Consider the following 23,244-nt stretch of genomic DNA (forward strand, 5'->3'; position numbering starts at 1 on the left):
AAAAAAAAAAAAAAGAATGAAGACCCTCTTATCCAAAACCAAAAAGGGTGATACTCAGTTCTTAATTTTGCCATATTGAGTTGCATTATAGTTAAAACCAAAACAACTCAAAGCAAATAATCACAAAACCAAAAAATCCCCAAAGCCAAACCACCCTTCCAAAGTGAAACTTTATTTCCATTAATCAGAGAATAAAATGTATCTTCTATAAAACCTCTTCCTGAGGGAAAGAAAAAGGCATGCCTTAAGATCAGCTGTTTCCCTGACTTTTGCCCAGAATGAGTCTGAATACAGCCACTGGTGTAAAGCACTCTGTGCACCATGTATCCATTCACAACCTGCTCAGCTGAACATAAAAGTTTGTAATCCAATGTTAGGCAGCTTGTCACTAAAAATCTTATAATTACATCCCTGTTTGGATGACTACTGAGTTATTAATGCTCAGCAATAAAGATGAAAGTAGACAATTTATTACTATTTGGCACTGAACGTCAATCAATTCAACCAAAAAGAACCTATTTAAAAAATAATAAAAAATGAATAATATCTAAGCTTAGCACACTTCCTGCTTATCTGAAAAGTCTATCTGATTATATTGAGTTAGTCTGCAAGGTGGATTTAAAACAAGTTATTTGAACTTCACCGGCACTATGGGATCCCACTGCAGACCAATAATTGTGAGACACAACTGAGCTAACAGAGAACGGCCCAAAGTCTCTTTTCAATCCTGTGTGGATTAGGGGAGGCAGTATTGCAGGGAACACGCTCCACGCCGCTGCAGCCGCTCCGCTCCGCCACTCCCAGAGAGCAGCAGCAGAAGTAGGGGCTCTTCGAGGCTGCAGACACAAGCAGGACACAAAGCTGGACCAGCCCGTGGCTGGAACAGGGTGACACAGCCAGAGTCATTCCATCCCTCACTAAAAGCACTCTGTGCAGGAGCTGCTTTGTGCAGGAAGAAATGAGAAAGATGAGTCACCATCAGTTGGCATGAAGGCTCTGGGATGTGGCACCTCCGGTCACAAAGTGGGGACCAGTTCTACTTGTCCTGAGTATCAGCAAAACCTTCTTTTCTGTTGTAGCACAGTGAGTATTATATAAAACTGTTCTTCCTGATAAGGATCTTGTGAAATTGTAAGTAAAGCATAGTTAAAAAAAAAAAAAAGCCTGGGAAAAAACTTGCCATTTCCATTAAATATTAACCTTCTGAAAGAGCAAGTAAGGACTAAAACATCTCTTATCTTAATTAGTTTAGTAGAAATGAATTTAATTTATATTGTAAGGTTGTATTTTCTATTACAGATCCAGGGCAATGAAGGGCAAACTTTTTAGAAGTATCCATTTATATCACAGAATATTACTGTTTAAATGATCAGCCCAATAATTTTTTGGTCTTATCTTTAGGCATGGACTTCAGTGGTGCTCCTATGTGCATCTTTTGACAAAAACATTAAGGACTGAGGGATTAAATTCACAGTAAAATGCAAACAAACACAAAACAGCTTTTCAAACACTGGTATATTGACTTGAGTACTCTAATAGTGGCTAGAGCTTTGTCTTCATCTAATTTGACCTTCAGTTTAGTTTGACCTCTCAGACAAGAAAGTCTAGACATTGAACTTGATTGAACTCAACATTTTCCCTTTTCTAGGTTGTTCTAAATAATTTTAAGCATACAATCACTAATACAGCTAACACCATGAATTACTCTAACAGTAAAGCTGTTCACAGGAAATTTACTTTGACTGCAGAAACAAAAATGTCAGTATTTGACAGGAAAATGCCAAAACCTTGTCCATATATGAAAAGTTGATGTGTATATATATCAGAAATGAAACTGTTCTTTAAAAAGGCAAAGAAATGCAACTATTAGCCCCCTCAAATCAAAAATCTCTGGTAATCTCAGTGACCTAACATGAGAAAGAACCTTCCCAATTCTTCACTGCAGCTTTGACTTTTAGTGTGAAATATTATAAGTAAAATACAGTTCAGTTTAATTACAGGAAAACATTACTAGTGATGCTCACGTGTTAATTCTTCCCATGCTACACAAGCACTTAAAATCTAATGACACAGAAAGACCATTATTTTAATTATCCCTATAAAAAATAAGCATGTAGAGGACTAAAATGTTATTGTTTCCTATGAGCACTGTCTTAATAGAAATGTTTTTTTAAAGCAGAATAAAAATTCAAACATTATCTGGTCCAAAACTTTTTCTTAAAAAAACATGCTGTAAACATGTTAATAATTGGATTAAAAATTGCTTCTTTGAGTTCTCGGGCATTGCCAGGACACTAAGAAGCCACAGCTAGAAAAGTTTTCCTCTTAAAATGAATTAAAGCTCAGACCTCACAGTTGGCTTTTTGAATACCACACAATCTATATGGGTGTAATGCAAGACTAGTTTATATTTATTACTCAGCAAATAGGAACCTCAGCATATGGGCCAAGCCAAATTAATCATCAGTCTGGTCACTGATTTGCCAAGGCACAGGAAAATGACGCTCAAATATATTGTTTGTATGTATTTTAAATCTTGACAAAGCAAGAAATGTTCCTTATCATTAGGTTGTCATCCCCTTGTAAAAACTGACTTTACCTAGCACTTATATAAATAAGCCCCTTAGAACAGACCTGTTGTTATTCTGTACGAGCTGAATGACAAATACAAATGTCTTAAAGAAAGAACCATCTTTCTCAATTCTTCTGAAGTTTGAAGAAAAACTTTTGAGTCTGTACAACCACTGTAAACGACTACACTTGCCTCAAGTAACCATACTAACAGGTGATGCTACTCTTTCATTAACTCTGCCCTTAACTGAGACAGTGGTTTAATTAAAACAGATTTTAAGCAGCATTCCATAAAGTGCCCTGTGAGGATGCTGGATGGCTACAGAGATTTACTGACAGCTTGCATTCTGTATTGTTACAGCAAAGCTTTATATTCTTAAATTGCTAGAATCTGCTACTTCTACACTTTACTTCTCTAGGACACATGCATTTTGAATGTCTTTGATCTTACATAATCTTCTAACTACACAACTAAACCTTACCAAAAAAGTCTCCTTTAATTCTGTGTTTCTGCATTTTAATTCTGTTATAACACCTGTTTCCTCCACATAATACAAGATTGTGTAAATTTAAACAACTACAAGCCAAACATTATATATAAATATTTAAATATTTATGCACACACATATACACACAACAGAGACAGTACTTGCCATTACATTCTGAGCCTTTTAGAAGGACAGAACACTTAAGCATGAAGCAAAAAAAAAGGCATAAAAGCACATATTAAGACATCAATACTATGAAATCTCCCGAAATTGCTACAAATAGATGTTTATGCAAGAATACTAACAATAAGTGTTGAAAAAGGAGCCTGGCTCAAAGACAGAGAGTTAAGAGCTCAATTCGCACCTTATTTAAATTTCAGTCTGGGTGCATGCAGGAGACAAACCAGTCTCTTGTCAAAGTGCCACTCCACGGCAGGTGTAGCAGGGACGCGCTCCGGTGTCAGCACACGTTGGTACATTGTGTGAGCGCTGGATGCGATACATGCCAGCAATCCCTGCCTCCACAGCCAGGAATTTATTATCCAGAGCAATTCCCAAACAGCTCAATCGCAGGGCTGTGCGTGAAACACCAAAGCGCTTGGGTGTTTATCACCTTCGCAAACAACAAAATATCACCGTCCCTCAGTGCTTCCCGCAAATCTGCGGCAATGATGCAAAGCAGCTTTTTTTTTTTTTATTATTCTTAATTCCCTTTCGGAATACAAATGCCTGCCTTCTCCTATTGCTGCCTGTTCCTAAGCGAGACGCACTGTGGACAATAGTTTCTGAATCAGCGATACCTTCCCACACTGTTGGCAAACACTGAAGAAATAAATAATAACACTGTACTACAATCTCGGAAGAAAAGGGGAAAAGAAAGTAGACAAATTAAAAACCAGCAGCATAGAAAAAACAAAGACAACATTAAAACACGGTGAGAATGTAAGAAATACCAGCGGTTAAGGATGAGCATTAGTGGGCAGAAAGGCAGCAGCGGCAGTTATTGCGGAGGCACCGAGAATCCTCCTTCCCTGGAACTCACGCAACTAATGACCTCTCCAAGTGCTGAACGCCGCGGCTGGGCAAAGCCCGCGCACCGCGGGCTGTGGCACACGCACACAGATCCCAACTTGCCAACTCCACGGACGCAATTACAGCGGGGGACGCCGGGGCCACAGAGCCCCGAGCGCGGCGGAGAGGGGAGGCGAGCCCCGGGCACGTCGGCAAGTAAGAAGTGAAGAGCATTTACCGGCAGCGGCGGCGGCAGGTTGAGCAGCCCGAGCGCCTCTCACCGTCTCTGGGCGATAACTTCGCACCGGCGCGGATTCCTCCAGTGAGGAGGGGACACCCCTTCCTTCCCTGCCCTTCCCCGCCTTCGCTCTGCTCCCGCTGCGCGTCCCGTCCCTCCCGGCTCTCGCTGCGCGCCGGGCAGCGCCGGGCGGCAGCGCCGCAGCCTCGCGCCGCCCCCGGGGAGCGCGGGAGCCGCGGCCGCGGGGGGAGCGCGAGAGCGCGCGCGCACCCCTGCCCGCGGGCGCCGCGCGCGCCGCAGCCAATCGCCGCGCTCGGCGCGCGGGCGCGCGCGGCGCCGGGCGCGCGCGGCGGCGGCGGCGCGGGGAGCGGGGAGCGGGGAACGGGGAGCGGGAGAGCGGGGAAAGGGAGAGCGGGAGAGCGGGGAAAGGGAGAGCGGGGAAAGGGAGCGGGAGAGCGGGGAACGGGAGAGCGGGGAGCGGGAGAGCGGGGAAAGGGAGAGCGGGAGAGCGGGGAAAGGGAGAGCGGGGAAAGGGAGCGGGAGAGCGGGGAACGGGAGAGCGGGAGAGCGGGAGAGCGGGAGAGCGGGGAGCGGGAGAGCGGGGAACGGGAGAGCGGGGAGCGGGAGAGCGGAGGGCGGCGGAGCGGGGACGGGGACGGGGAGCGGGAGAGCGGGAGAGCGGGAGAGCGGGGAGCGGGAGGGCGGAGGGCGGCGGAGCGGGGACGGGGACGGGAGCGGCGCCGCCGCCGCCAGCGTGTCCTTGTTCCCTTGACCGTCCCTGCGCACAGCGGGCGGCTGCCCCGGCCGGGCGCTGCCGCAGAGGCGCGGGAGGCGGGGACGCCCCGGGTCTCCGGCGTCGGGATGCTCGTCCCGCCGCCCCCGCGAGGCGGTGCGGCTCGGGAGGGGATGCGGGCCGGGAGGGGATGCCGGTCGGGAGAGGATGCCGGTCGGGAGGGGATGCCGGTCGGGAGGGGATGCCGGTCGGGAGAGGATGCCGGTCGGGAGGGGATGCCGGTCGGGAGCGGAGGGTCCCTTCCCGCGGCCGCCGCTGCGCAGCCCGAGGAGCGCGCGGAGGCAACAACAAAATCTGGGCAAGAGGGGAAAAAAAAAAAAAATCGTTAAAAATTCGCTTCCATCTTCTTGCCACGAGTTAGAACCGTTCCAACAACTGGTGTCACTTCTGCAGAACAGAATTGCTTTAGCCTCAAACACAGTGTTCTATACAATGTTACATCAAAATTGTGCGCAGAATACTTATCTTTTCTCTGAAACCATTAATTGTTGTCTATTATTCAACCTTTAATTTCTCCCTCCACATTCCTACACATCTGTCAGACCACCAAAAACAGAAGTGTTAAAGCAAAGTAGATCAGGAAACAAGGGGGACAAAATACAAGGCACAAGCTGATGGCAACCTGGAAAACTTTGAACATATTTCTGGCAAGGCCAGGAGTAAAGTAGCAACTGCAATTAGCCAGGAATCAGAAAGAGCAGTGAAAAGGAGCCTTGGACATGGGCAATGCACAGCAGCAGGGCTAACAGTGCCACAGATCGACTTCACTACTATATTCCATACCATAGAAAATCCCTGTAGAGAAATGCAGTAAACTGGAGCACATTGGATCTGCTGTAGTTGGGGAAAGTGCACTGTAAATATCTGATTAGAGAGAAACTACAGCAGAGTTAATTTTCCAGCTTCAACTGTAGTTCTGTAACTGTCAACAAAGAGCAAGAGTTTTAAGGGGCAATCCAGAAACCAGCAGGGAAGCATCTCTCAGCTTTTCAAGGTTAATTGAGAAAAGGGGAGAGTTGAGCATACTGGTAGAGCTTGGTAAATTACATGTAATGCTGTGGCTTGAGGACTGCATCTATTCACAGGAGTGAAGAAGATCCACGGAACTAAAGCTTCTCCCTGGCCTCATATTTTTCCATGGCATTTCACAGATTTCAAGATGTGTCCTTGTCTCTAAAGCTGTGGTCAAGATTTTGATGTATGTGTGGTGAGGTGTTGATTGTGCAGAGAAACTTGTGTACAGATATACTGTGCTAGTCATTTTACTGGAAATAAAATTGCTGCTTGAAAATAAACTAGATTGCAAAAATGAATGCTAGAGAATTCTTAAAAAGACTGTTGCAGTTAAGTAATGAGTTGTCCCTATCAGGAAAGAAAGACAGGATTACACTGAGCCTGGAAGTGAATCTTGTCAAACTACATTATGATGGATGCAAGTGTCAGTGAAAAAGGTAATGGAAAGTCTGTAATAGCAGTCCATAAAACATTTGACTTGATGCTTATGATGATTAGGCAAATTAACAAAATTCAGAATTCATTCAGCTCATACGATCTGAAGATATTTGGAAATCTTCACCTCACTGGAGTGGCATACAGAATATTACAAAGCTACTTAGACCAGTGATTTGAGAGAGAACAAGCAAATGGCTTATTGAATGCCATGCAGCAAGGATTTGTTGCTGGTCAATTATGATGGATATGGGTTAATGGCACAGACCAATCCAGTTGCCTTGGTAAGGTGGCCCCATTTGTTCAACAGAGCTGGTGAAGTCAAGGTCAGGCATCTAGTGAAAAAGAACAAGGGTGACATTTCAGGCTGGGGGATTGTTTTCTGGAAGGCAGTTTACTATAAGCAGCATTAGTTTGTCCTGGTGAATAACTGAGTACATGCTCCCACTGTTCTGGGTTAGTGAAGATGACAGATGGGAGAGGATGGGTGGCAGAGTATCAAAACAAAACTAACCAGAAGTTGCATGTTGAGGCAGTATCAGTAAGACCAATGTGAGAATACTGGCTTTGTGTCCACATTCAGGATTGATGTTAACTATACAAATCCAGAATATCTGAGAGACAATTAATGTAGGTTTTAGAAGGATAACTGTGTTTTATCCCTAAAGTGAGTGTCCTAATAGAAGACAGGGAACCATGTTCTCTCTTCTTGTTCTCTGTTCAAATTGATCTTGGATTCCTTTAGATGTGGTGGTACAGCTTCAATGGAAGACAGGTTTGTTCCTATCCCTTTTATCTGCAGGTAAGGGTATTCTTCTGGGAGTGGCCGTGAATATGCATGAGGCTGCAGAGAATAACCCGAACACCTAATTTCTTGGGTTAGGTCTCTAACTACTGGATTAGTCAGTAAATGGTGACCATAGGCTACTCCTCCTTTAGCAGATTTTAAATATATTATCTTTGTTTAGTTCTTTGGAGGAAAGAATGTGCACGCCTGCCTTCAAGAACAAGTTCCAGGCAGCAAATCTGAAGTGAATATAAGTGTATTTCTTCAGCTTTTATTAAGATGCTTGAGGAAGGAGACTGCAGCTGTGTCACTACCCCATTGCTGTTGCTGCATCAGCCAGTGCTCCACGGCTGAGCTGAAAAGGCACAGCCTGGAGCCTGCACATGTTACCAGCTCCAGTCCTCAATGCCTTCAGGGGCTCTCTCAGAATCGCCGTGTCACTTACAGAGCCTGCTGACAGGAGAGCATCTTGTCCACTTTCCGAAGGGCCATGGCTCTCTCTTTTCACACTTCTTTGAAAAATTGACCTTCAGTGTGATTTGAAAGGAAAGAAGAAAAGAGGCAACAAGAAAGATTAGCAGTTTACTGGTGGTAACTGCTGGATGCTTGTCCCTTTGCCTTTTAAGCACGTGTTTGAATTTTCTAACCTGGAACTGCTGATTTTTCAGTGTGTCCCTATACATCATTATTTCTCTATTAGTAGGTGCTCCACCACACACACTGCTATAGCTTGATCAAAACAGGCATGATAAAAGGATTTCTGGAAGTTGATGTTATACAAATACATTGCACAATGAAGGTGAAATTTTAGGAGTGCAGCTTGTTAGTAATAGGAACATTTTACCTATAGAATGTGCATTCTACTCTTGCTTAGATTCAAAATAGGATCTTTCTGAAAGTTATATTGCATCTCAAATGTAAGTTACAGGATTGTTGGAGTGGTTACCTGGAGGAAGTTCACTAGCTGGCATCACACAAGAGGTCACTCCAGCTGATAACCATAATTTTTTTCAAACCTTTAAGATGGAAATTGTGAAATGCAATGATCTGTTGTAACAACATAGAACTCTTCAGAATAAAGAGAGAGCTTATCTTCCTGAACAATGCCTCTCAAATGTTTTAATGTGTTGTAAAGAGGATTATTTTAATTAATTGGTACAATTTCCTACCTTTATTATATATACTGTGATATCATTAGTCAGTCATGCAACGGCACCTGATTTAAATGTCCAATTTTCACTCTTAATCTGATGTCTGTAATTGCATAGTAAGAAATAATGGGAAAAGTAATAATAAAAAAAAATACACATATGAGTATCTCTCTGTTCAAAGGAAGTAACCACACCATGGTATCGGAGAAGTAGCTGTGTATCATGTAGTGAGCACCTAGAAGAGAAGGAGTGGCATGATACAGAATTTTAACACACTGGAATTACCTTCTTTGGTAATTCAGTAAGTGTGGTGTATGTTTGACATTGCAATAAGGGAGTTTGTGTCACCTCCTAAATATTGACAGGAGCTGCATGTATTCATCAAACAAAAAGAAAAGAAAAGTGTTGAAATTGTACTAGTATTTTCAGATAGTTTCCAGTCTCTTTAGCCTTTTTTTCCCCTTCTCTTTTATAGGCAGCCTTATTCTTATCACTGTAAGAATGATAGCCTGTCTTTGAAGTGGCTCAAATGGAAGCACTGAGCAGGTAGAAAGCCACTTGCTATGTGCTTGAACAGCTATCAACAATGCAAAGCCATCAACAAAGTTGCAGTTTTGGAAGAAGAAGGGAGAAAAAAATGATGGAAAGTCGTTCCACCTGCTCAGTGGAAAGTTAAGAAAATGTGAAGACTTTTATAGGCATGGAACACTGTTGTACTTTGAGGAACTGCTGTCTGTGAATGAGCACATTCAGTACGCACAGCCATCCCAAGTGGATGCAAAACTCACCAGAACACCACCTGTGTGCTGTGTGTGTGTTCTGCACACAACAAACTCTCAATGACACACCTGACCTCTTTTTTCCCTATAGCTGACCACAAATAGTTGAAAGGAATTTGGAAGAATACGGCTGTCAACAAAGTGTAAAGTGGATTAGTACCAGCTGGAAGCAAATGATGAGTCTTTGCTCATCTGGCTGACCAAGAGGAGAATTCACCGGTCATGGAGAGGAATTTTTGTGTTTAAATTGCCCCGCTCTCAGGAAAAAACACATTGTGGGTGTTAAGATTAGGTGTCACTGTTAAAGAGTTGGTAGGATGCCCTGCTTCCAGAGTAGTTACTGTGCTAAGAATGCTTATGTGATAATCCCAAACCACTAATACAATTGCTAAACTAAAGACATAAATATCAGGGCCATTCTTACTCTGTGAGTCAGGGCCCATGTCTCTTACCTTCTTCTGGCCCACCCAGTTACTGGAGTCATACTGGTTTCCAATGCCTTTTTAGATGCCAGTTCCCAAATACTGAAATCTGAGCATTGTCATTACTGTTGTAACATTAATAGAAGATACAGTTGTTAACTACTCCTCAGTTTGCTTTTGCAAGCTCCTGTCTGGGTGTAATTGCAATGTTAATTCTCTCAGCCATTTTAATGACTCTGACACCACAGAGGATGAACAGTTTCACTTGTATTCCTCCTGCAATTACTGAGAGGTTGTAGCCATTACATTGAGAAAAACTATTTGCTTTATGTACTTGTCTGTATATGTTTTTTTGAGAGTGAGAGAAAATACCACCAGGTGATTATGATAAAAACCATGGAGGTCAGGGGGTGTTCTGGAAGGTAACAATGAGTTCACTGACAAAGCGAGCTAAGGATAAATTCAACATTTATTTCTGATGTCAGGAGTGGTTTAGCTCAGCTCTGCATGAAGTGATGTTGGTGTGGATGAGGCACCCCACAGACACACACTCTGCACGAGATGGAATGAGAATGATTTTAGGTAAATGGCACCACACACACACAGTTCTAGTGCCTAGTCTAAATGAAAGGTCACTTAAATTGGTTTGGCCACAAGAAGTGGTAGAATAAAATATCTGGAATACTATACAGAAAAAGGAAAAAAGGCAAGTAGAAAGGCGTAAAGGATGAAATAGCTATTTTACATAAGATTGAAATTACTTCAGTCAGTCCAAGGTTTGAAGCTAGCCTCAAAAGCAATGTTAAGTTTGCAGTCTGCTTCAGCAGTGAGCCTGTGAACTGGAAGGTGCATGTGAAAATGCAAGGAATAACTGGGGACACAATGATGAGGAAAAAAAAACCCCAACAACAAACAAAGAAAAAATCCAAAAAAAACCCCAAAAATAACAAAGAAACAAAACAAAACACCCAAAAAACAAGGCAAAAGTAGAAATGTCCAATACATAAACAGGATGTGCAGTATGTGAGAGTTTGCCTTCTGAGTGATACACATCTACCGCTATATGAACTGCCAATGCAAACTTCACCAACAGAATTTGTTCCGTTTAAATAAGACCCCTCTGCAGACTGAGGGAGGAATTAGAGGGTGGGGAAAGTGGAATTTGTTGTCTAAAAATACTTCCACAGATCAGTGAATGTTTTAGCTTTCATAGGCTCACTTACCATTATGAAATATAATAGAACAATATTTTTTTCATTTTCTTAATGCACAAGAACTGTCAAGAGAATGAAAAATACTAGATAATAATAAACCAGCATAAATTTTCAGAATTGGGATAACATTTTTTTTCCAACAGGTAACATGAAATTCTTTGGCATTGCACAGCATTTTTAATAAAATAATTAAATATTAGAGATAGGTCTTTAAGGAAGCTGTTAGTTAATTTTACTTTTGCTCCATTCAACCTTAATTTTGCCCCATCTTTCATTGCTAACTTTTATGTTCTGTGCCTTCTTATGCCCTCTTTTCTTTTAATGCAAAGTATTTCCTTGAAAAGAACTTCCATACAAGCACACAAAAGTATTCAGCTGCTTAATTTATCTTCTGACAAAATCCAACAACTCCATTCAGGATCAGAGCCCTTTTTTTGCTACTGTCTAAAGAGGATGACACAGTCCTCTCTCTGTGAAGGTCGTGGTTTAAGAGCCTGATTTCCTGAATACTGTATGAAAGAAGGATGATGAACTTAGCTGTTATCAGCTACTTTGTGTGACGAAAGGTGCGAGATAAAGAGGGACTTTTCATGCCTGATCTCCTTTCATTATCTGTTGTGTTAAACTGCACCGAGCAGTCCCCAGAAGCCCAATATTTAATGCATTGGCTATAGCAGCACCGGGCAATAGATTTATAAAGTGATATGGTAGACACAGTTTACTTGCTGTAAATATGTATAATGCAAAGAAACACGTCCATTTATCGCTTCTACCAGTATGAACTCCTGCAGTGCAAGAAGAAATTAAGGCAGCCATAGAAGAAGGGGAAGTTTGAGCAAGAAATATGTTTTCAGGGATGTATAATGTACAATGTCTGTTTTAAGGCTACAAAAATACCAATAATCACTAATGAAATGATTAAATGGTGAAACATGATTTTTTAAACTGTAGATAAATAGGAAAGAATAAACCAAAACTGAATTGAAGCGTTTATTATGTCTGGATGTTTTATAAAGTTGGAATTTAAAGTAGTGAAAAAGGGAAGAGAATGCAAGTAATCCAAGGACTAAAGAGAATATTTACTCAACAAGATTGGTTTAATGTGTGTTTTCTGTTGTTTTCTTATTTTAATTCATATATCTCATTTTAAAAAATGTCATGTTTGCCATATAAAATCTGCCAACTTAGTGATCTACAATTTCCTTCTAGGTTTAATGTCACTCCACTGTAATTTTTCTGTATTTTCAAACAGTTTAGTTTTCTGTGCTCATTAAAGCATTCATTTCTTTGCCTCCAAAGGAATTTGTAAATGCTGGTTAGCACACTCCAACACCAGTACTTGCTAAGCAAGTTATTTAATTCTTCCCATTCTCTTCCAAAGGCATGTAGGTATACTTCAGTTATTTAAAATACTTGTTGCGGTGCCCTCACATTTTATAGTGTAAAATGTGAAAAAGGCAGAAGTTTCACACTGATACATATTTGCAGAACTGACATTTAAGAAACTGTATTTATATGTTCTCTGCATTCTCCTGTCCTATTAGTGTTAAAAAGGTGCAGGGGATCCTTTGTACTATTCCTGTCATAAGCTATTCCCAGGCTAATTTCTGATTTCAGGAAAAAAAGAAGGTGTAAGCTAAGACTGTCAGATCCTCAATGAGAGCATATACATGACATATAAAGGTACCTCAAACAGAGAACTTAAAATTCTCTCACTGTCTCCTGAGGAAACTGAAATTTATTTTACTACTACCAATATTACTTTTTTTCCTAATTATCACTGTTGAAATAGTAAACCGATATAGAAACTCTGAAATGTAATATATTCAGTATAAAAACTTGTACAAAAAATTAAATATAGAAAATTAAATGCAGTCTTTACATTGCTAATAAGATTCTGGAACTGGAATTCACTCATCGTTGAGTTCATCATACACAATTTATCCTGAGAATGCTGCAGTCTCTCAGGTCTGATGACCTGCTTCACTTAGAGAAAAAATTACTTTTCCAATGTTCCAAATAAATATGACTCTAAATATAATTAAGAATATGTGACAGCTATGTAAGAAGACACAATCCATACTAATTCATTCATGTTCAAATTCAGACTCCAACACGTCTAGCAATGGGCCACAAAAAACTTGGTGTCTGTCCCTGACTCGATTGTTACTCCTGGCATAATTAAGCTTGCCTCTAGCAATTAATCACCTTGAATGCCAACAAATACTGTATTTATCTTCATTAGCTCCCTGCATGTGAGCCTTTCCTTTATGCTGTGGAGCAACCGTTTGGCTGCTGAAGGGATGCGGATTCCCTGGAAGGGACACGGATTTCATGGAAGGGACACGGATTTCATGGAATGGAGGAGGATTCCCTGGAAGGGACACGGATTCCCTGGAAGGGAGGAGGATTCCCTGGAAGGGAGGAGGATTCCATGGAATGGAGGAGGATTCCCTGGAAGGGACACGAATTCCCTGGAAGGGAGGAGGATTCCCTGGAAGGGAGGAGGATTCCATGGAATGGAGGAGGATTCCCTGGAAGGGAGGAAGATTCCATGGAATGGAGGAGGAGTCCCTGGAAGGGAGGTGGATTCCCTGGAAGAGACATGGATTCCATGGAAGGGACATGGATTCTATTGAAGGGACAAGGATTCCCTGAAAGGGAAGAGGATTCCATGGAAGGGACAGGGATTCCATGGAAGGGACAGGGATTCCATGGAAGGGAAGCAGATTCAGCCATCCCAGGGGCTGCTCCTCTGGGAGGGGACCAAAGGCAGCCCCAGCTCCAAAGGGCTGGACTGGCATTCTGTGCATTAAGTGTGACTCCACAGCCATAGGAAACCCAAGTCTGTTTAAAACTATGATTTTGCATTTCCAGCTTCCTCATATATTTTAATGGAAGACAAATGGAATTATGGACAGTGCAAATTATTTTTCTCAAGTGAGAAAGAAAGGAGAGGTTGCCAGGCTAATTTATTTGCTTTTGTTTGCATCTCTTTTTCCATGATTATCTTGACAAATGAGTTTACTAGCAGGAATGTTTGGTAAAATAATGAAGCAAATATTGTTAAATATTGTGATTATTCATGGCAGAAGCTATAAGTCATGTTTCTCCAATTGGAAAAGAGAAATGTGTTGTACAACCTACATACCCATTCAAAAAGAGCTTGAATATTCAAAAAGCTCTGCTTATGAATGAATTACATAAAAAATTATGCATAGATATTATTCAGCAAACAGTTTGAACATATACATCAGAAAAACTAGTTTGTTTGGAAAACTTGCAAACACATAATGGAGCAAAGAAATTATTCATTATGAATTATTTGCACAGCATCTGTCTTACTTTCTCATGTTAATTGCCTCTGCTAAACCACATTTTCACCCCCTCAGTATGTAAATTTAAATGATTTTGCATATTTTCTGAATATCCAGTAAATGCAAGTTTCATTACCTTACCGCTTACATTTTTTTCTCTCTAATTGTACTGGCATTTATATAATTTTAAAATTTGACCTACCAGCTTCCTGTAGATTGCAACCTTTTCCTCTGGATTCTGATTATTGCCTAAAAAGATTAAAACACATATTAAAAAAATTAAACCCATGCATATTGACTGCATTTGTGAAAGATCTCATAAGGTATGTGTTAATTCCTAATGTATTTATAGAAGCTAGGGCTTGTTTTTAATCACAAGACTTTAAATGTAATTATTACAAATCTAGGACATGACCCACAATTGATTTGGATTAACAGAGAGAATTTTACTGACTTCTCAGAACCTACAGCAGACCTACAGGAACTGGGTGATTTATCACCATATCCTTTTGTGCTTCCTAAGAGGTACCACTCTTGTGTAGAATTATTCGTTCTACAAATACAAGCTGATACATCAGGCAGTCTGACTTCTTGTAAAAATATCTTTATATTCCTCTGAATTTTGTGAAATTGTGGTTCTTAGACCACTGACTCATGTTGTCACTCTAAGAAACACTGTGAGAAGAAAATGTGCACATGGTATCCTGTCTTTTCTTTGCCATCACTTCATATCACCAGCAGAAATAAGTGTCTTGTCCAAAGTTGTCTGGTCTTAGAAAATAAATGCAAGTTTAACCCTTTGGGCCTGTTAACATAAATGGCCCCCTGGCAAAATCTGTCCCCCTGGATCCCTGAGAATGGGCCAGCCAAGAGAAGCCTTAGGATTGTCTCTCCTTTGTCAGCACACACTTTATTAGAGACCTGCAGAAAGCACTCAGAAAGCCTCAGTGCTGTGCTTAGAAGCCAAGCTCCTTGAGAAGTAGAAATACACACTTTTCTAATGGCATAAAACCTTCTGTTTAGTATTCCATCCTCAGTGTACCACAAAATACATAACCCCTGAAATTATTGTTTCTATTTTATACTGAGGTTACAAAACACTGCATTAACATGGGTAGAATGAAACATCCTTTTTCATTTATTTGCTGTGGGCAGAAACCTGGCTGAATGCTTACAAGGAAGTGTTTTGCAACAGCCATTAGTCCTGTGCCAAGGCACAGGAAGCAGATGTTACTGCCTGCACATCTCTAAAAACTCAAGTTTTCTAACATTCTAATGGATCACAACAGGGGAAAAGAAATGGGGATATAGTGCTATAATACAGTATTTTTGCATCAATATGAAATTTCACTAACTTGTGCTCTAAAGGTATTTGTGGGGCATAACAGAATTTCTGTCACAAGAAGTTCTGAGTGCACCACAGAGACCTCAGCAGTATTTTCTGCTGCTGAGCCATCCACCCTTCTGTGCTGTGATGCACCAGGCCTGGCTGTCAGATCACATCTGAAATGAGCAGCACCAATACAATTTTGGGCCTCATCTTCAGCAACTCATTTTTTTGTAATATACCTTTAGGCTACTAAGCACTTCTATAGGTTTCTCCTCAGGATAGGCTATGTTGTCCTGTGTGCTTTAGCAGTTCAGTGAGCTGAGCTGATTCAAATGAGCCTTGAAATGTTAAATACAACTTGTAATATCAAATGCTCTCGTATCAAATAATTTTCTTCCGGTGGATCCTAGGGAGATTAAGGACTCATGCAGTGACTGAAAAGTCCACTACTTACATCAAATATCCCAGCACTGGCTATATCATTATCTGCTCACTGGAGGAATGGCTGGAAAATACAGCTGCAGCATTTCTGACTTGATTTGTAAATCAAGCATATAAGGAGCATCTATCAGGTCCATATGGCAACAAGTGAACGTGAAATGTTGACTAACTGTGTCAAAGTGAGACCAAAACCTTTATGTACAATCTTGAGGTGATGTTTTCTCTGTAACTGGTGTAGAAATTAATTTTTGGGTAAGAGAGCAAACTAAATGCAATATGGCTGCACTTCAAATTTTCCTTCCTTCTGCTTATCTCCAAGCCCAGAGAAAGAAGTTGTCTCTTCTTTATTGTTTTTCTGATTTTGCTTTCATATCTTGCACCAGTGTCTGTTTACAGCTTGCTTACCTTCCTTTCCTTCTCAGCTGAATTAAGATGAACTCTGGTTTGAATCATCCAAAATGCCTTCACCCAAACCACTCCTGTGTGTTCAGAATTGAGGTGTGGGGACTATCAAGGCATTTGTTGCTTCTTTCCCCCCACCTTTGCTTTGCAGAGGCAGAACAGACACTGAGAGAAGGGTGCTTGTTCTCCTTGACATCCTGGGCCTGCTCTGTTTGCCAGTGCAGCCCTTGTGTCCCTGTGCTGAGGCTGAGCTGGGTCTCCTGCCCTAATTCTGGCACGTTCTTACTGACACACATTTTTGTGCTATGATTAACTTCATTATCATATCATAAAGCAGCAGTATGATTTTGATCGATGCACTTCATGGTAGCCTTATAAAAACCAAATATTTTGAAAGGTAATTAGTAAGTAAGTCAGTGTGAAAACCAAGAGGTTGTGTTTTCCGACTGGCATTCTCACTGTGAGTCGCACATAGGATCAAATGGCTCTGGAGATGCTGCTTGAAAAACTCTGAGAATGGCAGTAGACTAAAAGTGGGCAGACCTCAGTGTTGCCAACAATTAAAAGAATTATATTAGCATATAGAAAATAACCCTTTCTAAATCACATTTATTTCAGGATCCTATTTCAGGAGAAAATGTGGAGTCTTGATACCTCTGTGGAACAACTGTTAACTGCATAATGACAGTCACAGCATACAGAAATGAGTAGGGAGTACTTTCATGGAAAGCATATTGTCATTTTCCTTGCACCGAAAGTCAAAGGCAATTAAAACATAATTTAATTAGAGAATATCTTATCAGCTGTAAAAAGTAAAATTGATTGATATGCAGTGTAGGGATAACTTGGCTGCTGCTATTTGTAAAGTGATGCTGAGGCTGACAAATTAGTCACTTGGTTTTTTTATTTGATAATTTCATGTATTTTTATATTTTCTTTCACTACTGAAAGCATTTAATTAGCTAATGTTTGATTGCTCATTGTTTGGAAATGGAAAATGTTACAACTGTATTGTGATTTGAAGAGTTGTTGGCCTTGAGATTAAGCATCTTGCATGACTACATCCTGCTCTCTCATTACTAAAAATATTTATCTGATAATAGGAATTTTCCCATGATTATTTTTGTCTGTGGTACCATCCAATAAGATGTTTTAGTCTCCAGCTTAAACATCACATAAAGCTGGAAACAGGTCAGCATAGCTCAGAGCAGCTCCAAGTCAGTGAGCAATCTCCTCACGTGGAAGAATCCGTATCCCTTACCCAAGGGCTGAATTTGGCCAGGCAAGGAGGAGCCAGTCAGAAGGGATGAACACTGACAAACCAGCAAACCTTTTCCTATTTTTTAAAAGCCACAAAACAAAAGGGATAGCCAATTTATTTATTTTTTTCTTAAAACATCCCTCTTCCATTCATTAATCCAGGAATTTGTTCTCAATCATTACTTCAGTAAAGAGCTGCAGGGTGGTTTGAGTTAATAAATATTAACAAAATATCCATGCAGGTGTCCTTTTCTGTTAATTCTATTCTTTAGAAGAGGAAGAGTTGATGACATAGCCTCATGTTTTTTTGGCTATTTCTAATATTTCTATTCTGCTAAGAGAATATAAGCAGACTAATGTCCATATGGATTCCAAATTAATGCATTACTTCCCTCAGAATGAGCACTTCTACAAGAAAATCCTAGGATACTTTCAAAAAACTGGTAAATAAATTCATTAAATAAATAATGTAAAGTTATAAATTAAATTAATAATTTAAATTAGATTCAACATTTGACTAAAACCAGATGCCAGTGCTTTAAGGATAGGATTCCTGAAATTTGTAATGTCTCTGTCCATAGAACTTCTACTTCATTTGTAGAGATTAACTGGGTAAAGTAAGAGATTAATCTTTGCTTGAATAAAATAATATCTTCAAGGTGGGTTTTTGTTGTTGTTTGTGTGTAGTTTTTGGTTTGTTTTCTTTTTAAGGTTTCAGGTCAGTTTGGGATTTTTTCCCATATAGAAATCCATTCTTCTTGGGTCTACCAAAACCTTTTTGCAGTTTGGCAGCTGTGGATTTTCCCTGCCAGGAAAATCTCTATAGAGGCATTTATTCCTGTGAAGCCCAGTTTTCTATGTGGGCTAACTTCTTTCAAAGTGGAGACCCATAACAATTGAATATGATGAATAAGGTAATTTCTGCTTTACTCAAGGAAAGGATATCAGTGCACACGTGCACCTTTTTATATTAGAATCAATTTCAGAGGGTAGGTTTTCATATTAAATAGGTTATGAATAACAATGGTTTCATTTAGATGCAAGAAAATATACAGAATTCTGTATAAATATTCTAACAGTCTGAGAAGGGAAAATAATTTGAAGAAGTAACTCATTAGGTCTGACTTCACAGTGATACATTTAATTAAAAAATAACTAAATCAATTAGTTGTTTCTCAGACTGTTGGAGACAACTGCTTTCAGGTATATCAGGTGTTATATATAGATTTATAAAAGATGTATAATAGATATCATAATATGCAATTGCTTCTATGTGAACAGGTTTTTAGGAGCTGGTTGAAAAAGCTTATTTAATTTAAAAAAATCACACAAAAAGCTGTATAAAACCAGCACCATGTTCCTGGAGACTCATAAGTACACGTCTAGAGATGTCTATTAACTACAGTCTACTGTAGTTGAAAATGTCCCTGCTCAGGGCAGGGAGTTGGCCTTAGATGACCTTCAAAGGTCTCTTCCTGCCCAAACTATGTGATGATTCTCTAAACTAATACCTGAGATTCATTTAAAAGTTTGTGAACAAAACCAATGAGAAAGGCTTTAGCTGCATCCAAAAGGGATGCTTCATGAAAAGCCATGCAGGTAGTAGGTTAAAACATTAAAGAAATAAACCAGAATTAGTGATTTCACCAATTAAAAGTAATTAAGCAATAGTTACACAGCCTAATAAAATACCTCTGGGTTTTGCTGCTCATTATAAACACCTCTGTACTTCACATACTTTGTACTGTGAATGTATTAAAAATACCTGAAAGCAGTAGGTTTGCCAAAAAGGCTTGATCACCTTTAAATAAATAACAAAACAACTTCTCAGAAGTGATGGCAGGCATGAGCAGTGTTCACAAACTGTTAGCTCCCCTCCAATTAATTTTACAAGATGCTTAAAGCTCTCATGCTCACCTGTGGAGATAAAAACCTTCCCCAGTCTGTGCATGAAGGTGCCATTGTTTTCCTTATTGCTATTGAAAATATTGTACCACTGTTGAATGAGGGTGTAAAGAATTCAGAAAAAATGCCAGTTTGTGGATTTAATTTTGTGCTTTCAGTGTATTTCACACAACTGGGGCTGGGTTGTGCCACTGCATCCACAAACAGCATCACCACAGGTGCTCACACCAGCAGGCTCAAGTGTCTGCAGGAACACAAACTGTACTGTGAGGAGGAGAGTGAGACTCCTAATTTAAAAGATCCAGCCATATTTTTGAGTCTTCATTACCTTTACAGGGAGCAAAGAGCAGCTCTAAGCCAGCCAGCAAGATAAAACCTCCTCTCTTCAGTTACAAGGAGATCTAGAAGAGGGATATCTGCTCTTTGCTTTATTATTTTGTGGGTTTTTTATGGGGAAGATAAGGAATATCTTAAGGAACACATTACAGGAATCATATTTACTGAAATAGTTTAACTTTATGTATCAATGATCAAAAATATTTTTGTTTAGCCTAAAATTTCCCCTGGGAAAAAGAAAAGATTATGTGATATATGTGATGTGAAGACATTTCTCCTAAATGCATATTAAAGAAGAGTTCACTACAGACAAACAATAAATTCTGGGAATGCAATTCTCTAACAGCCTGGAAGAGATGGCTGTTTTAAACAAGAGTGATTTAATGAGCCAATATACATCTGGGAAGCTGAAGAATGCTGGCAATGTCCACCTCAGTGGCAGCAACCACACAGTCCAAAACTGTGTTCACCCAAATCTCCCTTTCCTGTTTAAAAATCCTTCTCAAATCATTTGATGCTAGCAGAAGCCTGTCAGATGTTGTTATGAATTAAATAAGATTAAAAAAAAAAAAAAAAAGACTGGGAGGAAGGCTCTGCATGGTGACAGAATGTGTTTTGAGTATTTGAAAATTGCAGAACCATTGAGTTTTTACTAATGTGACCAGTTTCTTAAAAAATGGTTATCTCCCTAAATCTTCCTAAAAAAACCCTGCAAATAAGAAACTAGGCAGGCAGTAATATATTTTGATGCATATTTCACACAGAAGAATCCCAAAGCCTGACACAAACACTGCTAATCATGGCCTGCTGTAGACTCAAGGATAATTTCACTGCTACTGAAAGGAACTTGGTCCCACATTCCCAATGGCAGGTTTCTAATAGAGTACAAGAAACCCTCAAAAGTTCTTTTAGGTGATGGCAGGCCTGACTAAAATGGTAATGGATTTTTGGCCAAGAAACTCAATATAAAGGCAAATAGAGAAGAGCTGTGTTAGTCAAACAGAAGTTATTGGGCTCAGAACAGAGTAAATGGATGAAATGACAGATATGCTGGAGAGAAGGTCAGGTTACACAGTGCAATGATCCCCTTTGGCCCTCAGCAGGTGATCCTGGGAAGCCCTGCTCGTGCTGCAAGTCTGTAATTCCTGTAGCTCTATTGATTGACTTGTGAGACCATACACAGTGAAGATACCTGTGCCTGATTACTGACAGCATTTGGCCACCAGTGATGTCAGTAACAATGTGTTTAAGTAGAATTATGACTTGCATGTTTTTAATTTCACAGCAAGATCAAGGCCTAAGGAGGAGAACAGGCGTATTAATTTCCTAAAGGGAACAGCATAAAGTGCATTTTTGTTCACTGTTTCCCACCATTGGTATTACCAGTGCAGCTTCTCTGCAGCAATAAGAGCTGGAACAGAAAAGTCCCAGGAGCTGTTACTGAAACATCAAAAATCTGTAGGTTTTTTCAGAGACCTCTGATGGGCATGCTGCTGTGTGCTAACATTCACATCACAGCTCCCACTAAGGAGGGACTGCTGAGGTCACTGGGAATTTTAACAAGGAGAAGTCCATTCATGTGTTGACACATGATGATTTACAGATTATCTCCATGCAAATAAAATTTTTACAAAGAAATCAAGCAGTGTCATAAAGGAAAACCAGAGTTCAGAGCTCACCTATTTCTGATTCTGATTCCTGACTCTGTAAAATGGACATTTAGTGTGTACTTCATAAAATGATGCAATTGGCTTTTTGTTTTCAAGCAACATTAAGAAAAAATGAAAACTAGCAAATTACAGTATAAATATCCTGGTGGAGACCTAACTCTAAACTATTGCAGCCTCACCAAGCCTATGTTCCACATACATGCAATTTATTTTATGTGCAAATTACAAAACTAGTGTTTAAAGAAATCGGTGTCATACAAATTTGTAATATCGAATATTAATTTTTGACAATAACACAATGCAACTAAAAATCCATCTGAATATACAGAAGGGAAAATTTTGCATTTATATTATGTATATCCTTCTGCTCTTACAAATATATTGGGTGTTGAGTTTTCACGGATTTCCCTCATTATCCAATTTTCAAAATAAAATCCTGAAAGATACCCGTAGCTGTTCACCAGGATATCACAGTTATTTGTATTCCATTTCCCACTTTTTCTTCTGTAATTTAACACAGGATAATGATGTATGGGGGGAGAAAAAAGCCTCCAAATATATACCAGAAAGTATACCAGCCCCTTACTGAAATAAAGTCAGGAAAACTAGTTTTACTTTCTAAAAACCTATGTTCTCCTATAACAAACCCCCATGTTCAATTGTATTAATATCATTATTTGAGTCAGAAATATTACTTTAGCAGGTAATCTATTCAAAAACATTTTAAAACATTCCATAAAGGGGACTTTGGTTAAGAGAAAGTGTTTGCTATACATATTTTATTGCTACTCTATCAGTTTCTGGTTTGTTATTCTTAAAAAGGTTTTTTGGCTTTGCTTAGTCTTCATCTATTTGATGTTCATTAGTCAAAGCAAATAACAAATTGGAGTCATGTGATAATGTCAAAGCTGGCTGACAGGATAAGTAAAATTATATCAATGACCACTGGGGCATGAATTGTAAGTAACTATCAAACATAAATACACATGAACAGATGAAGACAGGTTATGTTTGTGTCAAAATGCACCAAAAGACTCACACAAAAGACTCAGTGAAACCAACAGCTAGGAATTTTACAAGTTTACCAATATATTACCCCAACAAAAAGTAGAATTTTAAAAATAGTTATTTTCTTTTGGCATATTCTAAATAACACTATGTTACAGTGAAAACAACTCACTTAAATATTCTAACATTTAGTAAATGAACTAAACAGTGTTTCCTGATGACTGGTCAATAGCCTGTCATTCTGTTTACTTGGCATTTCCAAAGGATTGCTCAGGTATTTTATTCATACGTTGAAAGTTGCAGGTGGTAACTATTTGACTGGATAAAATCCTACAGATAATAAAAGTACAGATTAGGCATTTACAGGTTTAGTTTCACAATTTAATAAATCTTTACAATTATACTAGCAGTGAAAATAGGCAAGGTAAGTAAGTTTCTGAAATAGTAGCTTTGGTTAAACCAGCAAACATTTGTTTAAGAAGTTTAGGAGTGTGCCAGAGGCTTTAGAGAAGTCCAGATAAATATCATCTGTAGCCCTTCCCTTGTCCACTGATGTATTCATTCTATCAGAGAAGCTCAAACAATTATTCTGAACTTTATGAAGGGATCATTAATTTTGAATTCTGATGTCTTACTATGTATTTCTGCCTCTCAGTTGGTAGATGAAAGGAC

General features: G+C 39.7%; 1 protein-coding gene across 18 annotated transcripts in view; it reads right to left on the reverse strand.

The window, feature by feature from the left end:
• The window catches only part of TENM2 (teneurin transmembrane protein 2), a 1,085,256-nt gene that overhangs the window by 611,052 nt on the left and 450,960 nt on the right, over positions 1-23,244 (reverse strand). For 16 of the 18 annotated variants that reach the window (XM_068205619.1, XM_068205638.1, XM_068205636.1 and 13 more), the window contains one exon: positions 14,423-14,469. The gene's annotated coding sequence lies outside the window, so the exon portion shown is untranslated. Of the gene's footprint in view, positions 1-3,423; positions 4,088-4,308; positions 4,473-14,422; positions 14,470-23,244 lie in introns of those variants that run through there. The other 2 variants (XM_068205621.1, XM_068205622.1) reach the window with 2 other exon arrangements.

This window comes from Anomalospiza imberbis, chromosome 15 (genome assembly GCF_031753505.1).
Source record: "Anomalospiza imberbis isolate Cuckoo-Finch-1a 21T00152 chromosome 15, ASM3175350v1, whole genome shotgun sequence".
NCBI classification, from domain to species: Eukaryota; Metazoa; Chordata; class Aves; order Passeriformes; family Viduidae; genus Anomalospiza; species Anomalospiza imberbis.